Raw genomic sequence first — 14,746 nt, forward strand, 5'->3', positions numbered from 1 at the left:
GCATCTAGGGAAATGAGCTCTCCAAACTGTAAAGCACAAGAGCTTTGCTGAGAATGTAAGTCAGCTCTTTATTGAATGGTGCATGAGATCAAGTGAGAGAAATTGTTTCACCTGAATCAGCAGATCACTGCTAAGTCACTGCCTGGGCTCCTCCATGCACACAGCATGTCTGGCTGGCTGTCTGGCCTACATCAGCACTGGCTGAGGGGTTTGCAGCTCTTCAGACACAAATGCTGGGAGCAAGGCACAAGGTGCTGGGCTGAGCTGTCAGCCGACAGCTTCCAGGGGAGCCAGGGGAGCTTCCTGCAGCTCATTCCCCCTTGCACTCTCTGACTCCCATGACCTCTCTGCAGATGTGTAAATGGCACCGGAGAGGCCTGTGTGCAGAGCTGGTAATTTGTCCTCACCCAGTCTATCCCCCACTGGTATGCAGAAACATGCTTGATGTGAGAAATGTGTCCCTGGCATAAAGCCAGGGCCCAAACAGACAAAGAAATAATGTTTACCCCCAGGGCCCTTCTGACAAACAATAAAAAAGCAATAGAGTCAAGATAGATTACGCGTCAGCTAAAATATTACCTCTTCCTGCCAATTCTTATAAAAGAAGGCAAAGCCGCTCTTTATACTGAACTAAAACTTCTGTTAAAACACTCAAGGAAAATAATCATTTAAACAGCATCTTTCTTTTTAGCCAATGACATTAATATTCTTGTTAAATCTTTATTGTGACAGTCTGCTGTACGGGATGCAAAGGCGCTTTGCTTTGTTTGAACACAGAGTCACCATAGAAATCTTGCAGCCTGAGAAGAACGTCTTGATGATAGCATCAGGTGGTCAGCCACTGTGCGAGCAGAGGAATGAGCGACATCCACCCCTGGACGGCCCAGAGAACAGCCAAGGTTGCTCACTGGCTTTGCTCTGCCACGTGCAGAGCCCTCTCCCAAAGGCGTCAGCAAACTGCAGCCACTGGGGCATCGTTGTGGTGAGTGGGATCAGCAGGCTGCCTGCACCTGAGCCAGGAAACTGCTGCCAGTCACTAGCTGGATTCCTGTGCTCACCTGAATAGGCCTAACCGCAAGGAGATGAATAGGCACCGTGTGAATATTTTATTCAGTAAACTTGGCTCTGCTGTTGTGCAGAGGGTGAGGCATGTGATTTATTACTTACAAGAATTTGGACAGCCCCTGGCTTAATGTGAAAACACTGGCAAGTGTTAGGAAATTCATGAACTTCACACACACGATCGTCGATAACTTTTATTAGCAAACAGTCCTGGATATCCTCCCTTTTGAAACAGAGTCGCTGACCAAGCAGGGCAAACCAACTATGGGGAACTGAGGTAGCACATCATATGCTACCATTTGTAAACATCACAGCATCAGAGATTTTTCTGGGCAACAATAGCAAAAGGCGACGGCACTCCTTAGGAATGACTAAGAGAAGAGCCCACACTTCAGCAGAGCCTTGGCAGGTCTCAAATAGGCACCTCCTATTGCAGTGTTCAGCGCAGAGGCAGCACTGCTTCCAGTCGCAGCTCTGTTTGATGAGCACTGCTCGGCATCCCTGTGAATGTCTCTGCTGTGGCATGAGCTGACAAAGGAGAATCATGCCTTTTTCAGGGACAGATACGATCAAAGAGATGAGATAAGCCTGAGATTGCATCCTTGGCTTGGCAAGCCTAAAACTTTCTGTTACAGAAAGCTATTCTCTGTCTGAATAGAACTGATCTTGAAAAGAGGGCTTCCACGTTGGTTATCAGATGAAAATAAATGTTTCTGTGAGTCACTCAGCTTCTACTTACATCCCTCCATGCTTCTCTGAATCCACAGATCTGGTGGTGAGACAGAATGTTTACTCACTAACATCTGCACTTGAAACAGAGAGTTTGAAGTGGCACAGATAAAAGTAAGTGTTTACTATATAAGCTAAGATACATTTTAATAGAGATATTCATTGAGGCACGCAGTCCAGGCCCTCCCAAAGCCCACGAATGGTGTTTGCACAGTAGAGATCAGATAGGACACAGACAAGGAGTGCTGTGTTGTGCAGAAGGGACCACCTCATTCTGCACAGGACTTCAGCACTCACTGGTGTTGATGATTTGGAGTTAAGAGGTTGTTAAGATTACAGCCAAGTATTTAAACCTACACTTAATCAAAACCTATTGAAGGACAAACAGCAAAGGAAATTAAGCCCCTCCTGTTTAATGGTGTGTAAGAGTGCAGTTGCGTGGGGTTATTAAATAACCACTCTTACCTGAATGAGAGGGAAAATAAAACCCGCCTTTCAAAGCAGAAGTAATGGAAAATGATGAGAAACATATTCAGAAGTAACGGGCTGCCTCCCCAGGCAGAAATTTGCCCAGCATTTTTTAAACTTCAGTTAAATTGCTGCTGACAATATATATACCTGATTCATAATAAAATCTAAATGACGTTGAGAAAGTCATGGATTTTAATCACAAGGAAGGATATGGGAAAATTCCATACGCTTTGTATTTGAGTTATATTCAATTTGAAAAAAACAAATGCAGTTAATGTGATCACCAAGGAATATTATCTGCTTTGTGTGTATCAGCAAACTAGGCAACGTCCCCCTTGTCTCTGATGTTTAGAGTGGATGGGGGTATCTAGCTGTGATGTGGAGGAAAAGCCATCAGTATAGTGAAGAGCAGTTACTATTTTCTGCACTTGGCAATACTACATCCTGAAGAAAGCTACAGGGATGTGCATGCAGAGACCTGAGACAAAGTCTAACCTGAAAGAGAGGTCAGCTTGTGCTGCCAGATAGGGTGCAGGGTTTGTTCTGCTCAGGCTCCAATCCTTCTGTATGACATTAGCCTTTGCCAAAGTCTCAGTGAATCCTGAGAGGAAGGGGAGACTCAGTGTGTCCCCAGGCTTTGGTAGTAGGTATAGAAAATATGTGTGTGTGTGTGTGTGTGTGTAAAGATCCTTGATTGCAAAAGAAAAATAGCATTAAGTTGGCACAAGAAAGGAATTTTTTACCTATCAGTTTCTGCACAGGTCTGTAAGAGGCAGCAACTTTCAGCGTCTGACAGCAAAGCATCAGCGTTCCCAGAAACAAAGCCAGAGAAGTTATATATTTAGAACAAATACAGGAATTTGATTTTGATTTCAGTAGACATTCTGGATGTAAGAACTGGTTTGCAGAGACCTGACAGAATCCACAGTGTAAACTGGTATTCAGAGACACATCTTATATTACTATACTCAAATCGACCTGGAGCTCATAAGCACCAACATAAGATTAGGAGATGCATTGCATCCTGCATTGACTTCAGTCACCGATGTTTGCAAAAAGGCTGATTTGACTTCTCAGGACCTAGAACACTGGAACTGGAAACCAAGTGTCATTAGGCACAAGGCAAAGGTGACCTGCAGGACTTTTCTGCTATCATGATGATATTTGTGCATTTTCTGCCCTCATAATTGGCCTGGCCTCCGTGTTTGCGTAAGTATGCAAGATGCAAACCCCACTCATTACCACTGCTGGCTCCTGGTTCCAACCCAGCAGTGCAATCCTAGGGTTGTCTGGTGCCAGAGAGGAAGACAAACTCCTGCAGCAGATACGCGATGGACTTTACGTGGGCCTCATAGTGGATCTAATTCTCATCACTCAGGATTGGCTCAAATCCTGAAGTCCTTCCACAATTCCAGTTGTCAACAGATAATCTTTACATAGCTGCCAAGATACCTACAGGTGTCTGTGGGCTCTGAACCAGTGCTGCTGGGTTCCAGCTCCGAGGAGAGCTGTGGGTTGCACTCCAGGCAGCACTCAGGGGTGCTGCTGCCACAGCCGCTCTTCCCTGGGGCTCTGCACTTGCCGTTACGAAACTGCAGAAAGCAGCTTTTGGCTTCTGGGCCGTGTTCCTGATCAGACCAACGTCGTCCTTTCTTGGAGAGGGTGTGTGACTTGTGCCAGGGCTGCACTGTGAATGCTGAGTACATGCAGTCCCTTTTGAATCGCAGGAAGTATGCAGGCTTTGGAGATTATCGGTCCATTATTAACATTTCAGAAAAATATAAAGCGCTTTCCGCTTTATCTGTTTACTCTATGGCTGATAAAATATTAACATTTTTCAACGTCTGCTGAATAATCCCCAATCCCCCTATTCCCATACAGTAAGGTGTGTGGCTTCAACGGATCAGCCCAAATGAAGCTGTTTCCCTTGACTACTGTCATACAGGAAGCTTGGGACAAAACTGTTGTTTGCACAGGATTTAAGCATTTTGAAAAAAAAAAAAGAAAATGTGATGCCGAGGAAAACATCAGGCAGTAGTAAAAGTGCTTTGCATGTGCACAGCTGTTTCCTGGCCATTTCTTTCTACTGGAAGGGCACTTGGTTTACAGGAAATTCCAGTTAACACACAATGCCAGTCTCCCCAGAATATGAGACGTGGGCTCAGCTGCATGGATGTGCTTTGTGCAACTGGTGGTGCCAATGATTTCACCACCTGCACACCCGTGGGCAGCAGGGACTGGTTTGATTTAATCCTAGATGGTTCATAGGAAATAGTTGTGCACCTTCCTCCATCTGTTTTCTGGCAGGGCTGTTATTTCTCACGGTTAGCTCTGAGGTGACCTGCCCAAAGGATATCCCCTGGATATTGGTCCAGATACAACTCAGCATCCAACATCTCTGGGCAAAGTGGTGGCTCAGGGCTTGTGCAGTGCCCAGACAGAGTCCCATTTTGGTGGGAGGTCCAAGTGCACAACTGGCAAATCCACAAGCTGATTTGTACCAGCATGGACTGAAGATATCACATACCTCACTGTCTGTACATCCAGAATTGGCTAGGGGGTGCTGGGAAATTAATGATTTCTACCAGGTAAAACTTTTCAGCTCTTTTTTGAAGTTTAGAATACTACCAACAGTAGCTGCGTTTAAGAATTTATCATTTTCTTCTTGATAGAAACCCTAACGCAATCCAAGCCTCAGCATGGCTTACTGAGGGAGAAATCTCATGGCAGACCCAGCCACATTCACTTCTCGTCCAGAGGTGCTGGGAGCGAGACAAGTGCAAGCAGGGTGAGCTGGAGTTCCCATTCTGCTGAGTTGGCAGAACGCCTTGTGGCAGCAGATGCAAGAGGATTGAGATGATAAATGGACTTTGGAAAGCAACCCAAACATGTACATACAAATTAGTATTTAACATTCAGTTGCTATTTGCAAATTATTCCCTTGTGATTTTGCTCTTGAATGAGAGCAACTGTGTTAGCTGAACAAACAGTAGCAGAGGGAGCTGCAGAAATGCACCCACCCTCCTACCCCAGCCGTACCCCAGACGTCCACATGCCCACCCTGTGCATGAAGGCACACAAACCCCACCGAGCAGTGCCATGAGAGCCAATCCTCGCAATCTCTTCTTACCATCAGCCAGGCAGCCAAAGCCTCACAAGCTGTCATTACAAGCCACCAGCCTCTGTTGGACTGAGTTGAGACTCCAGGCGGTGATCTGGGGGCTGATGGCAAGTCACACTGCTGGCACGTGGGCTGCTGGTGAAAGGGAGACAGGCGGCCAGGCATTTTGCCAGGTGCTTTGGCAGAAGATAAGCTGGGTTGATAGCCCAGCTTTTTATTGGGAAGTGATGTCACGGCAACACATGAATCACAAATAATTTGACACCAAAAGGAACAAGCCACGATGGCTCAACACCTGAGCACCCATCCCAGCATCCGGAGTGACACAGCAGGCCTGACGCAGCAGGCCAAGCTTTGACGTGAGCTGTGAATCCTCAAAAAACTCAGGACTCTTTCAAACCTCAGCTGCCAAATCCAGACCTTGCCAGCCTGGCCTGAGAGCCCTTGTGCTGTACCACTGCTGGGCCTCTGGGACGGTCAGGGAGAAGTGAGAAAACCAAGGCTGGGCAGTGCAGTGAGCGACCTCTGTGCATGGCCGTGGTCAGCCGGCTCCTTGGCCTGTTGGACAGCCCTTTCCAGCCATGCAGCCTGCTTGCATCCAGCAGATGTGAAGAGCTGGTGAAGAGCTGCCTCCTGGCATTGCTCTGGGCATCGCACAATCAGAGCAGAGCCCTGGGTGAGGGCTGCTTCAAGAGCGTGCTGCAGGGACTCATCAGGAGCAGCACGACTCACCGACCTCCTCCTGAGGAGGCAGGGCCAGAGTTCTGAAGTGCCAGTGTCACTCAGTGGCCCAGTTTTTGCAGGTTGGGTCTTTCCCAGCCGCAAAATGAAGGAAAAAAATTTACGTTCAAAATAGTTTTCCCTTCCCATTGGAGGCAGAATTCAGAGATAGAGCCAAGCAACTGCTACTGCATGATTTAAGGAGATAAGAAGAAGCAGCGAGAGAGAAAGGCTGGGATTTATATAGCATCGGCCCTAAAAATAGCTGTTTAGGGAAAGTCTAAGCCTGGCAAAGCCTGACTGGGTGTTGCCCCATATGCAATTGCTCAGCTCGTGGATGGCATTCACTGGGAAAGATTCAGCCTTGAGGAGTTTGTCTTCATCAGTACATTGCACCACTTTAACTTAAGGTACCAGTTTGTGATTGCATTCCAAGCAGATCAGCCCCTTGTGCAAGTTTCCCTGGGAGACAGGGCACAGCGAAACACAGCTGTCAACACGAGAGCTCACACCAAGTTATAAAAAGAAAGCTCAGCTGAAGCCAACGCAGCTTCCTCTTCCAGCATCTCTGAACGGGGAAGGGACCTGCCCAGGCAGGCTGGTGGCAGACACTGGCCTGGAGAGGGGCTCTCCTGGTTGCATCTGCAGCTGAACCCCGCTGACATGCCCAGGTTGGCAGCCAGGCCTGGAAAGATCGTCTGCGTGTTGAGTCTAGTCCTGCGCAGTCACAGACAGCCATGTCATGTAAATCCATTTAACGCTGCTCACTGCTGCTCATCCCTTCAAACCTACCAGGAGTTTTTAGACCCTCTCCTGTCTGCTGGCGTCTTTGCTTCCTTGCCAAAATCAAAGTCCCTAGGGCGGTAGGACCGAAAAATACACATTCCACACCCCACCAGGAAAACCAGTGTGCTCCGAGAGAAGAAATATAAAGACAAATCCTAGTGAGACTGAGATCAATACGTGTCGGTAAGCTGCCAGCTCTTCTGCTGGACGTGAGCTTTCTGCTGGTCTTTGCACTGAATGTCAGCCCCACACACAGAAAGACGCCGGTGCTGCTGCACAGATAAATAATAGCAATATGCTGTGATGGAAAATCTGTCTTAATAAAGGCTCTAATTTGGAATTTACTAACAAGTTGAAGAAGAAATACCCTTCTGTTTGCTTTGAAATCTTTCTTTGATTTTTAAAATCAATTAAATGTTAACGGTGGGAGCAAAGTAGATAGTTTTTAAAAAAGTTTTGATGGGAGAGTTAAAAAAGAATAAGTTACCTGCGGGGATTTCCAGGTAGGACAACAGAAATATTTTCCACTAAAAGAACATAAACACAAATTTTTTATCAGTCCCAGATTTGCCTCTGTCTCTCACTTCCCACTCCCATGACACTGAGCATCTCATCACTCCCGTGTGAGCCCTGAGCTGGCTGGGTTCTGGGCTGTGTCCCACTCAGCTCAGCTGGAGCCAGGGAGAGCGTGCCGGGCACTGCTGAGCTCCTCTCCCACCGCCAGCAGCCCTCGCAGCCACATGTGCAGCGCCAGCTTTGCTCAGCCTGCCTGCGTGCTGTTTCTTATAAAACCTGATCGCGATCCTTTTGACGCAGACGACAGGAACTGGTCCTGGTTTAAGTCACCCTGCCGGGGAGCACACATTTACGATAACACTGTGGAACTGGAGAAAGTGAATCAGGAAGCAATAAATCAACTGCGCTGAGTTATGACATCGGTGACAAAGGAACAGTTTCTCCTCCAGAAGGCCCTGCTGAAGGTACTTGGTCTCTGAAGGCACTGTAGGGGCTGGGCTGGCAGGCCCTGCAGCAGAGCAAAGGGTGTTTATTTATCCTATGCACACTCTGGAAACAACCAGCACTGCTGTGCATGCTTTACATACAAACCTAATAAACAGTACCAATAAAACGGAAGAATTCATGCTTTGGTAACACTTGGAGGCCCCGGTGAAAGTCTGCATGTCACTATGATAGGATTATACAGCCTCCTAATGACAACTAGCTCATTCCTAAGCTGTGATGATGGAAGAAGAGTAAGGCTAAGGGAGGCAGCCTTGAAGGGAGCAGAGGGAAGATGCTCAAAGTCACCCTGCTGCTCATGGAGCAACAGCCATGGCTCCGTGCATCACCCACTGCTTCTTCTGTCATTATTCACACTATGAAAGTGTCTGACTTTGAAGTCTCTTAAGTATCATTTGAGTGCTAAATCTCATGGTGGAACATAGATGGGAGAAACACTGGGAAACCTGAACCAGCATCCTGAAAAGTTGCAGCATATAGGAAGAGTCACTCTTGAAAGCACAAGCACAGAGGACTTGTCCTGCGTCTTGTATTACTCTCCTACTCCAGACAAGCAACAAGATGCCCCCTTAATGCTGCATGGCACCACAGACTCATCTGTACAAGGTATCTTCAGTCAGAATGAGGAGTCCAGGTGGAAAAGTTGTATTAGCCAAGGTGGCCCGGCTGCTTTGCCTGCAGATGGGTACAGAGCTTCATGGCTTCTAGGAACAGAACGTGCCGAGTTCAGGGTGATTTCCTCTGCACTGCCCTTACTGGAAAGCAGAAGGATCTGGGCTAGCCCAACATCGGTGCTGAACCTGTGTGCTCCATGCTGGGCTGCGCAGAGCACGGCTGCCTCTGCAGGCAGAGGCTGGGATAGAGGAGTGTTTGTCCAGCAATGTATGGACTCCAAAACAAACACCACACCATGCATCCTGAACTCCCAGCTTGTAAAAATGTCATGTCCTCCTGTTTACAAGAGATTTCTCTGTGATATTTGCTCAGACAGAAAGTAAAGTCACACCAGAGAGGCAAACAAGAAAAGAGAAGGAAGTCACACAAAGCAGTGGGCATTAAGGTTCCTATCAGCACAGGAGAATGGAGACTGTTGAGTACGGTCACACCTCTCTCTGTTCCCACACACCAAGTTATTTGTGTCTGAGGAAAGTGACCATTCTAACAAGCAATGAAAATTCACCAGCAAAAAGGCTCAAATACCCAGTGGGCCCTGATAGCAGAGTCCCCATCCTGCGTTCTTCCCCCTTCCTCACCCTGGCTGAAGCTGTGGGTCTTGCCAGATGTAAAGAGGGATTTTCAGTAAGGTAGGGGAAGGGAGACTGAGAAGTGGAGATGCCTCTGTTAATAGCCTGTAAGGTGACCTACACAGCTCAGGAATAGTGTGACACAGCTGGCTGGTGATTGCATCCGGAGAGTGCTGCTGTACGCCCCAGCAAGGGGCTGCAGAACAGCTCGATTTATGTTATATAATAAAATAATAAAATAAAATCATCACCGGCTTGAGCGGAAACTGATGGGCTGCTGAGAGGTCATAAAATTGCATGTGACACTGAAGGACAACTAGTGAAGTCACAGTCACCGAAATGAGCAGACTCAACCAACAAGACTGCAGAGTGCTGTGGCAGGGTTGGGAATGCTTTCTGTTCTGCTGTACCTCCGACAGAGGCACAACCTGTTGTAGGGAACTATAATACCATGGCTTTGCCTTCTACACAAAAGGATTGTGGTCAAGGTGTGAGGAAACTGAGGGAAACAGCCCCATAACTTGGAATATTGCCATTTCCCAAGTGGGTTTGCTCTGAGATCCGTATGTGCAGAGCCAGACCCTTGGCTATCAACATGACTTGTTTCAGAGATTCCAGCATGCAGCACTCAGACCCTAAAGAGCCTGTTCTCCTGCTCCCAGGTAATGCAGAGCCCCTTCAGCTGCTGGGGCTGCAGGGCTTTTCAGCCCCCTGAAAAAGTAGTTTAAGTGCTGCTGATTTGGAGAAGGCAGGAACCGGAGGAGTGTCTCTTCCCTAACCCCTGCTCAAAAGGAGGATGATAGTGTTTGCTCCCTGTGCCGCCCGCCAGCCCCGTGCAGGCTGCAGTACCTGTCAGCACTCCTCCAGCCCCTTGTCAGCAGGTTGGTCCATCACTCAGCCCTCAGCGCCCTGCCACCTTGCTCAGGCTGTATGTTTTCACACCCGCAGAACTACTCCCAGCAAAATGTTTGAACAGCTCCTTCTCAAAACACCAGGAGATTAATATTATGCATGTGCAGCGCTGTGAAGACATCTCTCCTGGCATGAGGAGATGAGGAAGATGCAGTGAGTCCCACACTACTTGTAGGCACCTTCTTATTTTTGCAAGAAGCCAAGGCAGAGTGGCTGCCCTGTGCGCACCAGCTTCAGGCTGCCTGCAGGCTTGGGATGGCTGTGGTCACCTCACTGGGAAATAACAAGCTGTTCTTTGCCTTGTACTGGCCTGGCACTGCTGTGCTGGACAATACAGCCCAGCCCATGTCCCCTAACTTTCAGCAGAAGATGAATTGGGCTCTTCTGACATTATGTCATGGATATCTGTAACCGCTGGAGAAATGAGTAACAGTAAAACCGGGCAATTTCTTGGCATGCCCAACATCATCTCCACTTTTTTCCTTCCTTCCTTCCTTCCTTCCTTTCCTTCCTCCCTCCCTCCTTCCTTCCTTCCTTCCTTCCTTCCTTCCTTCCTTCCTTCCTTCCTTCCTTCCTTCCTTCCTTCCTTCCTTCCTTCCTTCCTTCCTTCCTTCCTTCCTTCCTTCCTTCCTTCCTTCCTTCCTTCCTTCCTTCCTTCCTTTTTTAACTCCATCACCCTTTAGAAAAATACAACTTTGCAGTACCCATGGATGCCTCTCAGCACTCACGGCTCTCCCTGAAGGTCTGCCAGAAGCCAGGACCTTGGCCCCACTTGTAGGACAGGGCAAGGCTGAGGTTCTTGCTGGGGTGTGAATCCCGAGCTACCCTCTTCTCACTTGGGCCTTAGCTGGTCTGTCAGCACAAGCATTTTAGAGCTCAAAGGTAAGAAAATAACTTCTATGTAACATCCTAACCCTTCAGTATTTTATTCTACACCCATCATTGCTTGTATCCACTTCTTCCTCTCTCTTATTTTCCATTCTCCTTCATCTCCTTCAGCCTCTTCTCTTTGCCATCCCTGCTTCACTTTTGTCAGCAGGGGAACCCTGAGCTGACACATGCAGTGTATGCAGCGGTCACGCTCAGCAGAGCTGCAGCACATCCCTGGAGTCAGGCAGGATCTGTGCAGCTGCATGGTGAGACAGGGACTCCTTACAACCTACAAGGTTAGAAACTTCCTTGAAAAAAAAAAAAAAGGAAAGCTGCCACTCAGTAGTCATTTAATATTGTACCAATACCTCTGCTGGACTGGACCTGCCCCACTGCCTGCCCCATCTCCTCTTCACAGGCTCACACTGGATCAGTTCCCAGTGAGTGACAGAGGGTCTTTCTGCCTGGCTGCTCTGCAGCACGCTGGGAGCTGTGCACGCCTGTCTGCAGGCTGCTCTGTCTCTCTTCCAGCTCCTCACTCCTTCCTTCTGCCTTTTCCTTTCCAAGGGTGTTGATGTTGGATCAAGAAACACTTCTGATCAGCTTGTAATAAATGAAGAACGGAATTTTAGCTCCAAGAAACTTTGGAGAGGCTCACGCGAGGCTAGAATTTGGCTTACATTCCGAAAGCCAGGCTGTGGAAAAAAACCCTTAGAGATCACTTTATTATTACCTGGGTTACTTTTCCCACCCTTTGGCAGGAGGCTATAGCGCCAGAAAGTGTCAATTTACTCTCACTATTGGGCCAAGAACATCCTCGGTACAAATTTATTGCTTTTAATAGGGCTGGGTCTTTAATTCCTAGCATATACCTGTGAAGAATTTTGGCTTGTCACTGAGGAGCAGGAATTATTTTCCTCTCTACAGGTAGAGGCAGGTCTCCCTTTGGCTGAGGGCTCTGCACATCCCGAGAGATTCACTACTGCAGAGCTCCCATAAAGGGGATTTGAAAACTCCATAAGCACCTGCCTGTGCTGAAAGCCAGCAGTGGAGTGGTTGCTGCTCAGCACATTGGGTTTTCTTCTCACTCTTCCCCCTTTTTTATTGCTCTGCTACTAGTTGAAGTGCTACTGTGGGATCAGTCTGCTCCCAGTCCCAGGGGAATCCAGCAATGGAGTAAAGGGCTCTTATGAGGACAGGGCGCTTTTGCCATTAAAGTCACTAACAGCTGAAGCTAAGACTAATGTTTCACAGCAGGTTTTATGACTTCTTCCCATTTGTAAGGGATCTGGTTTACATGCTGGTCAGGCTCAGCTGGCTGGGTTTTCTGCCATGCTTCTCTGCACAGAGCACTCACATCCTCACTGCTGCGAGAGCTGTTGGTAGTTCTCACTAACTCAGCGTGGCAGTGAACACCAGCAAAGCAGCCAGTGGGATGCTGTTCCCTGAGAGGTTTGTTGGCAACTAGAAGGAGGTTGCCTCAGAGTCCTGCTAACTCAGTGTCTGTTGGGCAAATCTGCGCTGAATGCAGACCACAAGAACACCTGTCCCACATGCAGTGAAAACCAGTCTTTGTGAAAGCAAAGAGCAGAGATGAGCACATTGCCAGGGTGCACCAGAAATCTGGCTGAGCCTGGCACCCTGCTGCCTGTCCCTTACCCTGTGAAAGCACCATCAGCAGCACGTGGTGGTTTAAAAAGTCAGGTGAAAGGGGGGATTTTGTTTCAGTCGTTCACATTACTGAAATGCGAACAAGAGCTGCAGATAATCAACCATCGCTTTTCCTCTGCGAGAAACAAAAAACAGGCTCTGCATCAAAAATCCTGTTTGGATTTCAGCTAATGGGTGCCCCTTGGCTCGATCAGATTTACAAAGGAGAATTTGTAGTGGTTGGAAAAGTCCAAGTAAGAACATCTGTGAGAATGGAAAACGAAGTGAATTCCAGTGTCTGCCTTTACCTCCCCACCAAACTCCTTTGGATTCAGTCATTATGGGATGTGTGTGGGTATCTGCAATAAAAAGGGTCTCCGTCCTCACAAAATGAACCAATGCTTACAAAGGAGCTTATCACACCAGGATGGGGGCTTGGCAGATCTGTCCCTTTCTCTACAAATCTCTCTCTGATTTATACGCCTTTGCGTGTCTCATGATGTTTCATCTACATCTGAGAGTCCGCACAGAAACTCAACAGACTGTTTGCCTGAGGCCTTCATTTCATGGATACTATGTGAGCTGGTCTCCAGACAGATAAGGTTGCAGAGGTTAAATAGCTAGTTACAGCACATAAAATTTATATCCACTCTGCCTAGATGAAGCTTTTCCCTTGTTTTAAGTGCCTTTTTTCTCCTTACGAAGAAAAGAAAGATGAATGCAGTCACATCCCAGATTTACTACACAATCCCAGTTTAATGGTAATAACATATAAAACCCATCCTACCCTACAACCACCTGCGTTCCACTCTGCAGCACTGAGAGCTGCTGCTGGGCGTGCAGCAGAGGCTCGGAGCTGTGTCTCAGCAGGCTGCCTGGCCCAGCACACTGCTTCCCCTACCTACTTTTCTTATGGACTGATTCCAGATTTGGGTTTTCTTAAGTGCTGCTTCTCTAACTGATATTATTCATTCCGTTATGCTCTTTGGTTAAAAAGATCAGTACACGATTTTATCCTCTGGTCCATCAGATGCAAACTTCTGAAAATGCGGAGAATGATGCAAAGATAACAGAGCTTTCGCGGGTTTGGTGAAAATTGGTATTTGGGATAACCAAAGTGTTACTCAAAATCTAAAGGAAGATATGCCAGGACTTTGTGCAGCAAGCTGCAGTGCTGCTGAGCACAAAGTGCATTGGGTTCATCTCGTCAGTCGGCACAAGGCTGGATAACTGAAGTAGCACAAGTTTACATCCTAGAAAACTTTACCTCCTCTATTGCTCTCATCAAAGAACCAAATGTGCTGTCACAGCCTTCATTAGCCAGGGAACAACGCGTTACTCCCAGCATCCTTCAGCACAGTTGGCCCTTTAAGTTACCAGCACTCTGAGCCTTTTCCTTAAAGGAACTGGTTGAGCACAAGAGCAAATGCACGGTGCTTTATTGGCTCAAATGGAAAAAGGGGATATAGATGAGCTGTGGGTTGAGATAAGGATAATAAACCCAATAGCTGGTAACAGAAAAGGGAAGGGAGCCTTGCCATAATTTCTAACTTTCGCAACGTAAATTCTGTGAATATTAGTAATTGCAGTCAAACCCACCCAGGCTCTGAACCCAAAACAACACAGACTACCATTGTTGTTACCCAGAAGAGGACAGACAGCTCTCTACTTTCCCTTTTTATTTCTAAGTATATTTTTATTTTTCAACTGAACAGGAACAAAATGTTGAATAGAGCAACATACTTCATCCTGAGATACCAGGATCAGAAACAATCAGAAGTGAAAAGTAACAGAAATCTACAGCCCTCTTGGGACTTATAACTGAGCTCCGAGGGCGCAGTGCACACAGAAATAGAGGCTCAGATAAAGTTAGCATTTATTTCAATGGTTTGCAGGCTTTTGCTCTGTATAACAGTAACTAATTTCTGTCCAAATGATTATAGTTAGAGACTTTTAGAATATCACAACACTCATGTAAGTCAGTGCTGGTTGTTTGCTAAAAATACAGTCATTTTCTTCTTTTTTTAAAACTCTTCTATTTAAATACTTCTGAGGTATTCAGGCAAGGCTCTAAATTCAAACTTTGGTAAGAGATAGATGGTGTGAAATGCAGCATGTTGGAAAGCCTGCAGTAGTTGAATGGCTGCCTTGGAGACATGCT

Source organism: Phasianus colchicus, chromosome 18 (assembly GCF_987193195.1).
Source record: "Phasianus colchicus chromosome 18, bPhaCol1.hap1.1, whole genome shotgun sequence".
Lineage (NCBI taxonomy): Eukaryota > Metazoa > Chordata > Aves > Galliformes > Phasianidae > Phasianus > Phasianus colchicus.